The sequence below is a fragment of the Lepeophtheirus salmonis genome, chromosome 5 (assembly GCF_016086655.4).
Source record: "Lepeophtheirus salmonis chromosome 5, UVic_Lsal_1.4, whole genome shotgun sequence".
In the NCBI taxonomy this organism is placed as follows: Eukaryota; Metazoa; Arthropoda; class Copepoda; order Siphonostomatoida; family Caligidae; genus Lepeophtheirus; species Lepeophtheirus salmonis.
The window spans coordinates 56,647,733-56,660,623 of NC_052135.2; the positions used below are offsets into that span (position 1 = coordinate 56,647,733).

At 32.1% G+C, this 12,891-nt stretch overlaps 2 long non-coding RNA genes across 3 annotated transcripts; one reads left to right on the forward strand and one right to left on the reverse strand.

The window, feature by feature from the left end:
- The first annotated feature begins 1,567 nt into the window (after positions 1 to 1,567).
- Positions 1,568 to 4,458, forward strand: LOC121118285 (uncharacterized). Its single transcript, XR_005864387.2, has 2 exons — positions 1,568 to 3,033; positions 3,140 to 4,458. It is a non-coding gene; the product is annotated as an uncharacterized lncRNA (long non-coding RNA).
- Positions 4,459 to 7,639: 3,181 nt separating this feature from the next.
- Positions 7,640 to 9,075, reverse strand: LOC139905503 (uncharacterized). Of its 2 annotated transcripts, XR_011780309.1 has the most exons (3): positions 8,733 to 9,075; positions 8,376 to 8,671; positions 7,640 to 8,298 (listed from the first exon to the last, which is right to left on the reverse strand). It is a non-coding gene; the product is annotated as an uncharacterized lncRNA (long non-coding RNA). The 2 variants fall into 2 exon arrangements; XR_011780308.1 differs by having other exon boundaries at positions 7,640 to 8,671.
- Positions 9,076 to 12,891: the final 3,816 nt, after the last annotated feature.

A 12,891-nucleotide genomic window follows, 5' to 3' on the forward strand; every position in this document is an offset into this window, starting at 1 on the left:
AAAATGGTAACCCTGATAATTTGAGGAATATTTTGGAGGAGATCAGCTACAATCAGCTTTGACAAGGGAGAAGGAGGAGAAGGAAATATACAAGAATATTGGCATGAATTACTCCAATGTCAATCTTGAATTATATTCAGAGTCCAACAAAGACTGACAATTATAACTCCGCAACAAATCCTCAGAGATACTCTTTTATGAGTACACACGAATGTTCAATCCGCTATTCAATATAATTGAATCTCTTTATGAAAGGATGTTCACTACTCAGGGAAAAATAATAATGGCAACTGCCAAGGAAAAGAAAATTCATTCTTTCGATTATCAAATTCCAAAAAAAAAAAAAGGCCCAACTAAAAAATTCACGAGATTTACATCACTAAATATATTCTCCCCAGCCTTAGATATCAGCATAAAGTATATAGAAACCTCAACCTTCAATAAAAAGTCTAGCAATATAGTTTTAGCAATGGCAAAGGAGGAGAAGAAAATTCTGTCGAAAAATTAGTATTACTTTGTTGCTATCGAATAAACATTGGAAATATTCGCATGCCTGTAATTGTCGGTCCCTCGGACTGTCAGTACTAGAACTGGGTAAAAAAAGAAGAAATAAAATTGAGTGGGTTCATCAAGGACCAAACTTTACAAGTTTTATGCCTGATCGGCAAGACTGGATCGTACCGGGATTGAACTGTACGGTTCTGTAGTCTTCAATCCTAAATAAGGATTGACATAATACACGGCGTTACCTCCCTAACATAAAATACTCCATGTATTTTGTTGTCAGCTATCGATTCCCTCTTCTCCCTTGATACGTCATGGCTATTTCATAATTTATTATTTTTCATAAATATACAAAGTAATTAGTTATTCAATGCATATGCTCCGTTTCCAAAAGAACAGGAATACCATTTCTTGTTGATCCTTCGTCCTGTATATAACATATATATTGGCTATTTAATTATTTATATTAAGAAATTTTGGCTATCATATAGAAATACAAATGTATAGTTACACTTTTATTACTAAGCAATAAAGTATCGAATAAAATAATATGTAGATTTTAATTTGACAAAATATTTATATGTAATTCATTTGAAATATGGCGAAGAAATAATATGAATGTGATAGTCTAGGAGTTCATAACAGAAATATAGAAGTTGGTATGATTTACTTATTTGGCTAACTACCATTTCATCGTTATCTCTATTGTAACACGTAACGTTTCCTCCACAAAGAAACAGAAAAAAGACCGGAAAACCTCTGGTAGTTAGCCAAAGTAAGTCAATCATACCAACCGCTATTTATATCTTATATACTCCCAGACTATCACTGTCATATTATTTCTCCGCCATTTTTAAAATAAATTATACATTATTAAATCTACATAGTATTTTATTCGATACTGTATTATAATATTGCTTCGTAATATTTGATTAAAAGAGTAGTTATGATTAGTTATTATATTATTTCTATGAAGAAATAGCGAAAATTTCTTCATAGAAATAATAAAATGACCAATATTATATATAATATAAACGACGAGGGATCAACAAGAAATATTATTCCTGTTCTTTTAGAAACGGAGCATATGTATAGAATAGCTGATTACTTTCTGTATTTATGAAAAGTAATAAATTATAAAATAGCCCTGACATATCAAAGGAGAAGAGGGAATCGATAGCTCACAACAAAATACATAAGGTATTTCATGTTAGGGAGGTAACACCGGGCCATATGATTTCGGGTCTCTTTTCTGTTTTTTTGGAGAAAAAGTTGCATGATACAATAAAGGTAACGATGTGAAAGCTTAACAAATAGCACTGGTTCAGAATTAAATTTTCTTAATGACCCGGGGAAAGCCGGGAAAACCTAATTAAGTATTAATGATATTTTGTATCTAGGAGAAAAGGAAGTTCACTCTTCAGAAATTAAAGTATAACAACAATTAACAGCTTGAGAAAATAAAATTCACTCTTCAGTTTGCAACTCAAAAAACGAGAGCTAAAAGTACACCTAATTTTCTGGACTAATCTCGAACATTCTTTCATATTTTTTTCCCTCCTCTTCCTCCTTTTCCACTCCAGTTAAGATTAATCAGTCATCATATTGATACATGCTTAAAAAAAATATGCGGTTCGATTGCAATGGGTTCATTAAAGAGAATCTTTGTAGTTTGGTATCCTTGGTCATATCTTACATTAAATGTTGCTGATGCTTAACACTTTTCTTCACGTTTTGGAGTGGAACAATCTTTTTAAGGCGAATGATTCCTTTCATTTTTGAACTTTCTTCTGAATAAGGACAAATTACTTCAAAGCCTTAGATCTTGATGTGTTGATTCACCCTAAATCTAATGGAGGGTTTCTGTTTGAGATCCTCAAATGAACTAATCCTAATCTATGACATGCATGTTCTCTGGAACTAATCGTTAAGTCTGATGAGACGCTTGATTTGCTTTTGGAAAAGTATTTGAGTATATCAACAATCTCTTCATCTTTAAGTATATCTGGTGGAATTTCTTCAATCCCAAATTGTGACGGAGATAGAATAGGGAAACGAATGGAGTACAGAGCAGGTCCTAGAATACCTCGCAAGTCTCGCTGTCTTTATCTTCCGTCTGAGATGATGCTCAGTGGAGAGTAGTTCTAAAGACTTCAATCTCATCCATATCAAGTTTATCCGATGGAAAAAGGTCCTCGAGAATTGGATTATCTTTTATTCTAAGAACAGAGTCAGAGGAAAATGTAAGAAATGGATTTAGTACAATTTATGGCCCACGAGAGTAGGTCTATAGAGGGAACATAGGTTATCATCTAAGACACATGTTTTCAAGACATAGCGTAGCCCGATGAGTATATATCCATCTCAACGTGTCCTTGAATCCAGAGTGAGTCTCATCCGAAACCTCCGGCTTAAGATTATTGCCCTCAATCCCAGATCCTTTCTAGTCTCCAATCAACATTCGTAGAAGTACAGGATTATTTATGACGTGTATGTATGGCATTTATATTAATATCAAAGTATATTTCTGTAAGTGATTTAAATCGAATGACTTTTACTCATTTTATATCTTAAAAACATTTTATGAGGGAACAGCGTATGTATATTCAAAAAATAATTCATTTCTTCATTTCAGGTACACTTTAAATAGAGTGAGTCTAACATGACTTATCAGTCGGGATGGACGTAAAGAGTCGGAACTGATTCTTCTGTTTTGGTTAAAATAAATAAAGAAGAGTATGCCTATTTAGGGGTTATGCCCATAAAACATTATTGGATCTACTAGTATTGTATTTTTACGGATGTTCAATGGAGATTTGAAAGAAGGATGGAGGTCAATAATATTGAGTTTGATGTTTCGGATGTGACTCACTCTGGGTTAAGGGATATGTTGACATGGATATACACTAATCGTGCTACGTTGAGTCTTGAAAACGTATGTCCTAGATGATGACCTATGTTCCCTCTACTGTCATTCTGAATTGCTTCAAGTCAATCATTTGGTTCCTAGGCTCGTGGGTCAACTTGTAATCAATCAATTTCTTACACTTTCCTCTGACTCAGTTATTGGAATCAAAGACAATTCAATACTCGAGGACATTTTATCATCTGATAAACTTGATATAGAGGACATAGGAGTCTTCAGTACTGCTCTCCACTGGCCATAATCTCAAACTGAAGATAAGCAGGGAAACTTGCGAGGTAATCTAGGACCTGCTCTGTACGCCATTCATTTCCCTATTCTATCTCTGTCTCAATTTGGGATTGAAAAAATTCCACCAGATATATTTTAAGATGAAGAGATTGTTGATATTCTGGAATACATTTCCAAGAGCAAATCAAGTGTCTTGTGTGACTTAACTTACAATTCCAGAGAATGTGCCTGTTGAGATTTGGATTAGAGGATTTTGAACATCTTAATTACCTGGAACACTTCATTGGATTTAGGGTCAATCGATAAATCAAGATTGGTGTTGGAGTAACATGTTTTTATTCATTAGAAAGATAAAAAATGTGAGGAAGTATTCATGTGTAAAGGGTTGATCCACTTTAAATGTATTAAGAAAAGTGTTAAGCGTCAACAACATTTAATGGAGAATAGGACCAAGGATACCAAACCATAAGGATTGTCTTAAATGAAATAGCATTTGAACCACAGGTCTTTATAGAGCCTTTCTTGAAGACGATAATTTAACTGGAATTTTTGGAGTGGAAGAGAATGAAGGTTTAAAGGGATAGAAGATGGAGTTAAGTTTTACTTTAAGAATAGCCCAAATTGAAAGCGACTATGCCCCAAATGTTCGTAAGGGTGAAATTTCATACTTTGTCTTTGGTTAACTTCCTTCAATGAAACAGACTTGAAAATAATGTATGTTATATATATGTTCCTTGATAACATTTTTTTTATTGTACATAATTTTTTTAAGTTAAATAAAATGTCATTAGTGTTTTAAACTATATTTTTATTTGTAGAGAAACCGGGAACATTTACAATACTTATTGTTTTTGACTCTCTAAACGTGACAGCAACATATCTACATAATATCAGCTATTTTTATTTTAATAAAGCAAAAAAAACTATACCATTCTATAGTTAATTTTGAAATTGCATTATAATTCAACCTGTAAAATGTTTGTTAAAACAGTCCAGTTGATGAGCAGTCGTTCGTGTGCGCGAATTAGAGTTCACTCAAAGTATCAAGCAAATGAAATACCGTGCGATACTTGAATATGCTTTTATTTCATAATAACTTAACAATAAAGTCAAAATGGATATAAATATTTGATTGAGTGATATATTCTATATATGGGAAACTTACGGTATTGACGAACGAATCATTCATGCAACTTAAAGCTTAAAACTTCAATGCAACTGAGTCTGTTCACTAAAAAGATTCGTTATAAAGAACGAAACGTTCGCGAACGCCACAGCACTACTCAGTACTGATAATGGTTAAAAATAGTTACTTATAGATAAATAGTGGAAGTCAAGGGAGAATAAAAAAGTATCGAATTGCGTGGAAAAACATTAAATTGATATAGTGATTTGGATTTCGTACGAAGGATTTGGAAATATTCATCCGCATCCACCCATGCTTTCCGTTCCTAGGAATTCATATTTTTTCCATTTGGATATCCAATAGCCAATACGTCTTCTGATCCTCTCCGCATTGTACAAATGCGCTTCAATTCAAGGTCTATGATGGTGACTTCTGATTTCGTGAATCGTTGCCTCTATGCTTAAGAATACATAAATTATTCCAGATCTTCCACGGAGTCAGTGTATATATCTACATATAGGAACTACGGAGTTCCATAAAACGACAGAATAATCTACTGAAAGCCCAAGTGAGGAACAGAAAGAGTTCTCATCCTTCATTCACTGCTCCTCAATTGAAGTTCTTGAGTCCTTTTCTCCATAAGTCATCTCTGCTTCATATTCTACTCTAAGAAAACTAGTTCATTGATATGTGTCCTTGATGCATATAATCCAGAAATGTATGGTTCATATGGATATAACCTGGTCACTTTAAGCCTAACCACGGATTAGTGATTTCTTATTACTTGTGAGTCCTTTTTTCGATTGGAAAACAAGTAGAAGATTATTCTAAACTTTAAAGATAACGTGTCTTTCTTTTCTTGATAGTTTTGTCTGCAAAGCATATTCTATTCTGATATATTGCTTATAAATAGTTATTGGGAACTATTAAGTAATTAATTTAAAAAAATATAAGTGACTTCTTAACTCCTGTAAATTTTACTGGAATATTTGAATGTCGTTACAATTTACAAACTTGTTGACTCAGGAATCCTCTTCTAAGCAGCTACATTTGCTGGTTTGCATATGGAAATATTACTATTTCTAAAATCTTGAATCTTTATAAAAATAAATAAATCACTAAGTTTGTGCCATACAAGCTAATTATAAGTTGTTTGATTTAAGACAATATTTAAAATGTATCAAAATTACATTATGATTATTTGAATCATTCGATTTTATTTTGAACTTATAAATTCTATTTCCTTATTGAGATTCTTGTCAGGCGAGTAGAGACTTCTAAGTCATTCCTATTATTAGTTAAATAACTATTATTGGTTTGTATTACTAACTATTCCGTGCTAAATTAAAGTGGAAATGCTTTAGAAAACTTGATTTCCCTACCATTATTAAAACAATGATAATAATTAAAATAAATATCTAGAGAGAAGAGTCAAAATCACGAGGGAAATGAGGCTATTCAAGGCATCATATTTGGCATTTACTTTTATTATATTCAAGATAAATGACAAATTAAGATTTTATAATTAGTTTATGTTTTACAAATGAGCATTTTATATTTAGTGCATAATATCCACTTATTCTTGATTTCTTCGCTTTACTAAATTTATTTGAAAATATATGTACTGAACTATTTTTTTAAAATTCGAAACAACTTATAATCTATTTTTTAATTATTTTTAATACCTTAATCGTCGGCAGGAAAAATTTATGGTAACAGAATTGTCTGATAAAATAAAATACTATTAGGTATTTGATGTATTAATAATTAATGTTATGTAAATTTGAATTTCCTACTCAATTGACTCATCTGTGACGTCATCAAAATAGCCATTACAATTGTAAACAAAAGCAAGTATATCTCTTATCAACAAACCTTATATATAGTCACCTCAAGCCCACCTCTCTTGATAAAATTGGTGTAACTCTGTTTAAATTCATGTGAATCTCGAAGTTCCTCTTCAACTTTTTCACTATTTCTATGTCTTAAATTCATTTTTCTATTTCCATGGTATAATCTTCGATACAGTCAATATAGTTTGATGGAAAGGAATCATACTCAGCTTTCAGAGTAGCAAAACTATTCTGCAAATCCGAACATGTTTTGAATTCTAAATGAATATTCAATTTTTTAAGGGTTTTTTTGCTAACAAGTATGGGTCCTTTTTACACAATAAATTTATGTCATCAAACACATTCACACCAATAGATATAATCCCTGAAAAATATAAATGAGTCAACATATATGAGATATATGGTAATTATAATCATAATTTACATCATCTACATCATCTATATCATGTAATAATAATGCACATATCTAACAGAAAGACATGTTTCCTAAACCTTTACGAATTTTTCAAAATAATTTTGTTGCTCAAACATAATTAATGTAATTCAGAGCCGTTATTATAATTTTAGCAAATTATGAATTATTCAGTTTTCTTTTTGATACTTTTGTAAGAAGATAAACTTTGGGGTGAAACCATTTATTACTTGGACTATTTTTGATGGTAAAATTGAACTAGATAATTTCACTAAAATATCCTCCAGAGAGAAAATCCCAATTTCTCTAAGAGATTGCGATATTTTCTTTGATAGTCCTTTCCTCTGTTGTCACAATTGAAGTTCTTGGGAACTTAGGTACTTCTTTTGATAAATATGCTGATCCAGAAAACTTTGGGGGCATAGGCCCCCCACCCAAAAAAAAAAAATATATCAGCTAAGGGGCTTAAATCTAATTTATACATCCACTTTAGGATTTTACTGTGCGCGAAGAGCGCAAATGATATCGGTTTGTATACGAAGGATGTATAGCTTGAAGAGGGCTAAGGCTAAAAGAGCATAACATCAATATCGATATAATTTTTTTATTTTTATTTTAAAGCTTATCAGTACAATGTTGTGTTTGGGCCACACAATTATGTTCTATCACAATTCAATTTATTTTATTTCATTCAAACGAAATATTAAATAATACATAACCAAAAAGGTTCAAAATTCTATCCACCGGTATGTTAAAAAAAAAAAAGAATCCGAAAATTAACGTGGTAACCCTGACAATTTGAAGAATGTTTTGGGTAAGAGCAGCTCCACTGTCATTGATGTTTTATTAGATTAGCTGTGAGCAGCCCGGAGAGGGTTGAAAAGAAAGTAAAGAAATCCTACCTAACTATGTGTATAGTGAAAATATGGCCTGGAATTACTTCGAAGTCGATCCTAAACTCTGGTCTTAGGCCAACAAAGACTTTTTATAATGACCTTAATCATAACTTCCCAATCAATGTTGTATAGCGAAGAATAGTTACAATATTATTTCAATTAGTTTTTATCAACGCTCTGGAAAATTCGATTCACGAACTCATTGAGACACTGGATGAATTCAAAAAAGACTCTGCCCTATCGATTAATATCGAAAAATCCAATATAATTACAACTGCTGAAGATTATTTGCAGCAATTTTATCCAAATTTCTTATATACGATCTCAACAATGTTGCTAGCAATCCATGTTTCCTTGACAGAAGAAGGCATTCAAAAAAAAAATATATCATTAAGTTATTTCACAAATAACTAAATATACAAAATTTTACCTTTACCAGAAATCTGAGTTCAATTTCTTAGACAAAGTTACGACTTGGAATGCCAATATATTTCCAAGCATAGTTCATCTTCTTCGGTTCATCCATTTCCCAGAATAAATTAGAGGAGATATTGACCACTTTAAAAGACAGTTCCTCTGGAATGAAAAAAAACACCTTTTATATCGGAAGAAAGACTTCATACTCCATTTAGGGATTGGGGGTCGGTGTATGTAATACCAAAATAAAGTGGAAGTCCTTAAACTACTCCTGGCTTAGACGATTAAGGCTGAGTCCGGATTTCTGGGCTAAAAGATTAAGAAATTATTCTAAGAACAACACGGGCATTTATTTTGAGGAAAGAATTACCATGGGTCCAGGAGAGCTTTTTTCAGCTATCCCTAAGAATGAGGCTTACTGGAAAGGGCCATTGTCTTCTTGGAATTCATTTTTGTTGGCCGCTCTTCCACTGTTGGGAGATAAAGAGCCTGCAAATTTTAATGGCCTCTTCAAAAGTAGAGATGAGCTAATGAAGCATTCGGGAATTGTCTCCTTAGGGCAAATAAACTCATTCCTATGTCTGTCTTCTTTAAATTTCGTAACAACCAACTGTATCATTTCCATACGACATATAAAAAAAGAAGAAACACCCCATTTTACATGGCGTTGGAGGCTCTTAATATACAATATATTCGAAAGGAGCTCGTGCAAATGAAGGTATCAACCCCCCCCCCAATTATTTTAGTTTCCAAAAAAACTACTCCAAAAAGCTGAATAAAACGAACACAGGGATTGAGATTGGTCATGAGAAATCCATTTACGGATTCAAGAGAGAGATGGCTAAGACATCGTCTGGCTACGTCAACAATGTTCATCAAAAACTCGAAAAAAGATTAAACGGAGAGGCTCTGCTCTTTCTGCAAGGATCGCACGGAGTTATCCTTCCATCTTTTTTATGAATGCAGTAAAGTGGCACCTGTAAGGGAAATCGTGGAACTGAAAATTAGGGATGCACTCGGAGTATAACTAAAAAAAAGAAAATTGTCTGGTGGCAATGCCATCGACGACACGGGCTGACCTAAAGACTGACGCAGTCATCACGAAAGTTATCTGCATTTTATACTTCACCCGGACTGTGGGCTCTATAATAAAGACAACAGGACTCGAGGATTTCATTGACGGACAACTGAGGGTGCTGCAACCTTTTTAAACAATGTTGTTGATAGATATGTATTTATGAGAACAGGATCGAGATATTCTCTTCTATTTAGTCGCCTATCAGATCTACCGGTTTCTATATGTTATAATAACTTATATGATATAAGATATATGTATATATCAAGGGTAGCTATATTATATAATATATTTATATCGCCTTTCTTGGTATACATATTGAAGAGCAAATTGAGGGATAAATAATTATTTCATATATTGAATGTTAATTATTGTTTTTATTTATGATATATTTTCTTCTTAAGTGTTTATAACCGTATTACAAAATTTTTGTAAACTCTTATGATTCAATATTATGTTTAGAAGAATAAATGGCTAGATAGTTTGAAAAAAAAAAGAAGAAAAAATGGCTACAGTATTAATCCATTATCTTAATCAGTTTTTGTCAGGGTTGAATGACTAACCAAATGTTCAAATTTGAAGAAAATGATCCAGTCCTGGACCATTAGTGTTCTAAAAGGGCTCTCAAAAAAGGTATGGGAAGAGTTGACGATATGGATCTTTGAATATATAATAATAAATTTAACTGTCTTCTAAATATTGAATTCACATTAGCCTCTTAATTACAAATTTGTAATTGCCATGAATTCCATTCAATGTTATGAAGAACGTCAAAGAAAAATTACCTTGTCATCATCAAGACCAAAAAAATTGTTATATAAAATATTAATTTTAATTCCTTTTTTGGCGATAATGAAGGAGAAAAAGTCTAGATTTATGGCATGCCTTCCAGGATTTTGTCATCAGGTCTTTTTGATTTTGGGAGTCAAGCCTTTAGGAGATTCGAATTTCAACACCATATTTAAAAGTCGTATTCACGATAATAATTTGAAGCTTTATTCAAAAGAATATAATTGAATCAAGTCCTGATGCTTTTGATTTTATGTCGGATATGAACAAAACACATCTCTCCTGCAATGTTCCACTCCATACGGATAGTTATTCAAATCTTGTATGGAACTTTATACTAGCAAAGCCATTCCTACAACAGATTTTCATCTCTGCATAGGATAAATATGGTACTGTAACAACCATTTTCCCTTTTCTAATTTTTAAAGGTAGTTTTTTTATTACAAACTCTCAACCCTAGTTATGAAATAGTTACTTAGTTATATTATTCTAATTGTCAGGATTACCATTTTGATTTTTTTGTGTTTTTAAGCATACTGGCAGGTCATATTCTATGCAACACTACCACATGGACACCACTGCCACTGTGTTACTGCTCGTAATCCAATACCTTACTGTCCTAACGTACAATAACCTGTAACATAATGTATAAACATAATAAAATATTATCTCATTTGGCTCACTCCCACATTTTGGGGTCAAAAACAAACAATTTCCAAAACAATAATGAAAAAATGAACCAAATAAACGTTTATGTATTACATTATATCATAGTGCCAACATCCAAGTTTTTCTTTCATAACTCCCCCATCTCTCATTCCCATCTTCTATTAACACACTGTACAAATATACAAATGTACACATATATGGTGGCTACATCGTACAGTGATACATTGACATACGAGTTTAATACTGGAACGACGATTGTATCTTTTTTGATACCATTTTGACTTTGCCTTCAAATATTATCTAATGATCAAACCCTAGCCTTCCCAAAAAAATTGTATTTTATAAAATTATGTGAACACTACTTCTAGAGAAAATTTTGGAGCCATAGGTTTTTTAAACATACCATAACAGTTTGTCCAACCATTGCCAGAATTTCAATATTTTGGCACAATATAAGCCCAGCTTTATATAATCAAATTAGAGAATCTGGAATTATTTACTTGCCATCTGAATCGCGTAATAGAAGAATAACAACTGTGTTCTCAGTTCAAACAGGAGTGCCAGTCTCAAAAATTGATTATTTAAAATCTAGAGTTAAATTATTAGATGAAAAGACAAGTATGTTTCTATAATAATTGACCAAGTCTAGTACTCACAGATATTTTAATTTAGTGGTGATTTTTTTGGATGTGATAGGAATGGAAACTATTTCTAAAACCTATGGTACTAATCACAAATATTAAATCTTCCATTATAAAACAATAGTATATGAAAGTTCTTAAAGTAGTTAAATATCTTGATCATATTTCTATTTATGGATAGTAATTACTTGTAAAGCCGGCGGTACATTGGAGGAAGAGAAAAGAAAAAAGATATGGCACTCGTATTGTTCTTGTTTTTTTTGTTACCTTGTAAATGTTAATATTTATTTGATATAACTATATACTAGTAGATATGAAAGTTCTTGAAGTAGTTACCAAAGTTGCCCTACAACCCGTTGCAACCATTACGGATGTGCATGCCTCAAACAGAAAATTCTATGTGGATGAACAAGGAAATGAAATTTTTCCTAGATATATACTGAATCCTTTTTCCACTTCCGAAAGAAGAATACTTATGTTATTCGATTCTGTACATATCTTCAAAAAAAGTAATAACAACTTTACTAACAGATGAAAATTATCATGTCCATCTTTTGAGATGTTATTCTTGCAACCAAATTTGGGCAAGTGAGCCAAATCTACTACATGGAGCTAGGCCAGGGATTGAAATTAGCTCACAAGCTTAATCATAAAGTGGTTGCTCTTCAACCAATTGAAGAGTGTAATGTTGATGTTTCTGTAAGATTTTTTCATGAGTCCAATCTGAATACACTTAATGTGTCAAAAGATGATCAACTCAGAAGCTTCAAACAAACAGCACAAGTTATGAATGTTCTTAAGCGCTTTTGGAATTGCATAAATGTGAACTCAAATACTATGTACGTCCAAAAGAGAGACGATTCATTAAAACCAATTTCTGTAAATGAGTGAAAACAAGTTGTTTTCTTGATGAAGTTGTTTGCAGAATTGATTAAAAAATGGGAGACACTCTGAAAGAAACATGGAGGTGTTTTATCTTCAGATACCTTTCATGCCACCTATTAAACATCTATAGGACTAGCCCATCTATTTATATATTTACTGGATAAAAATAAAGTTAAGTTTGTTTTTCTTTGTAAAATTAATTCGGACCTAATAGACTGGCGTTTTGGGAAGTATAGACAACTTACTGGTGGAAATGACTATATCAGCTGTTGGCAGTTTTTTGAGGCTGAAAAAAGAATCGTGTTAGCCTACTTATAAAATCAATATAATCGATTGCAGCAATTTTAGTCAATACAAAAGAGCCGCTCATTTGTTTTATATTTGGCTATCTTACTCATTGTATTTTAAAAACGTTAAATCGAGAGTGCTGCACCATGTTCTTATCTTGAGATTGAGATATTACTTTTTCA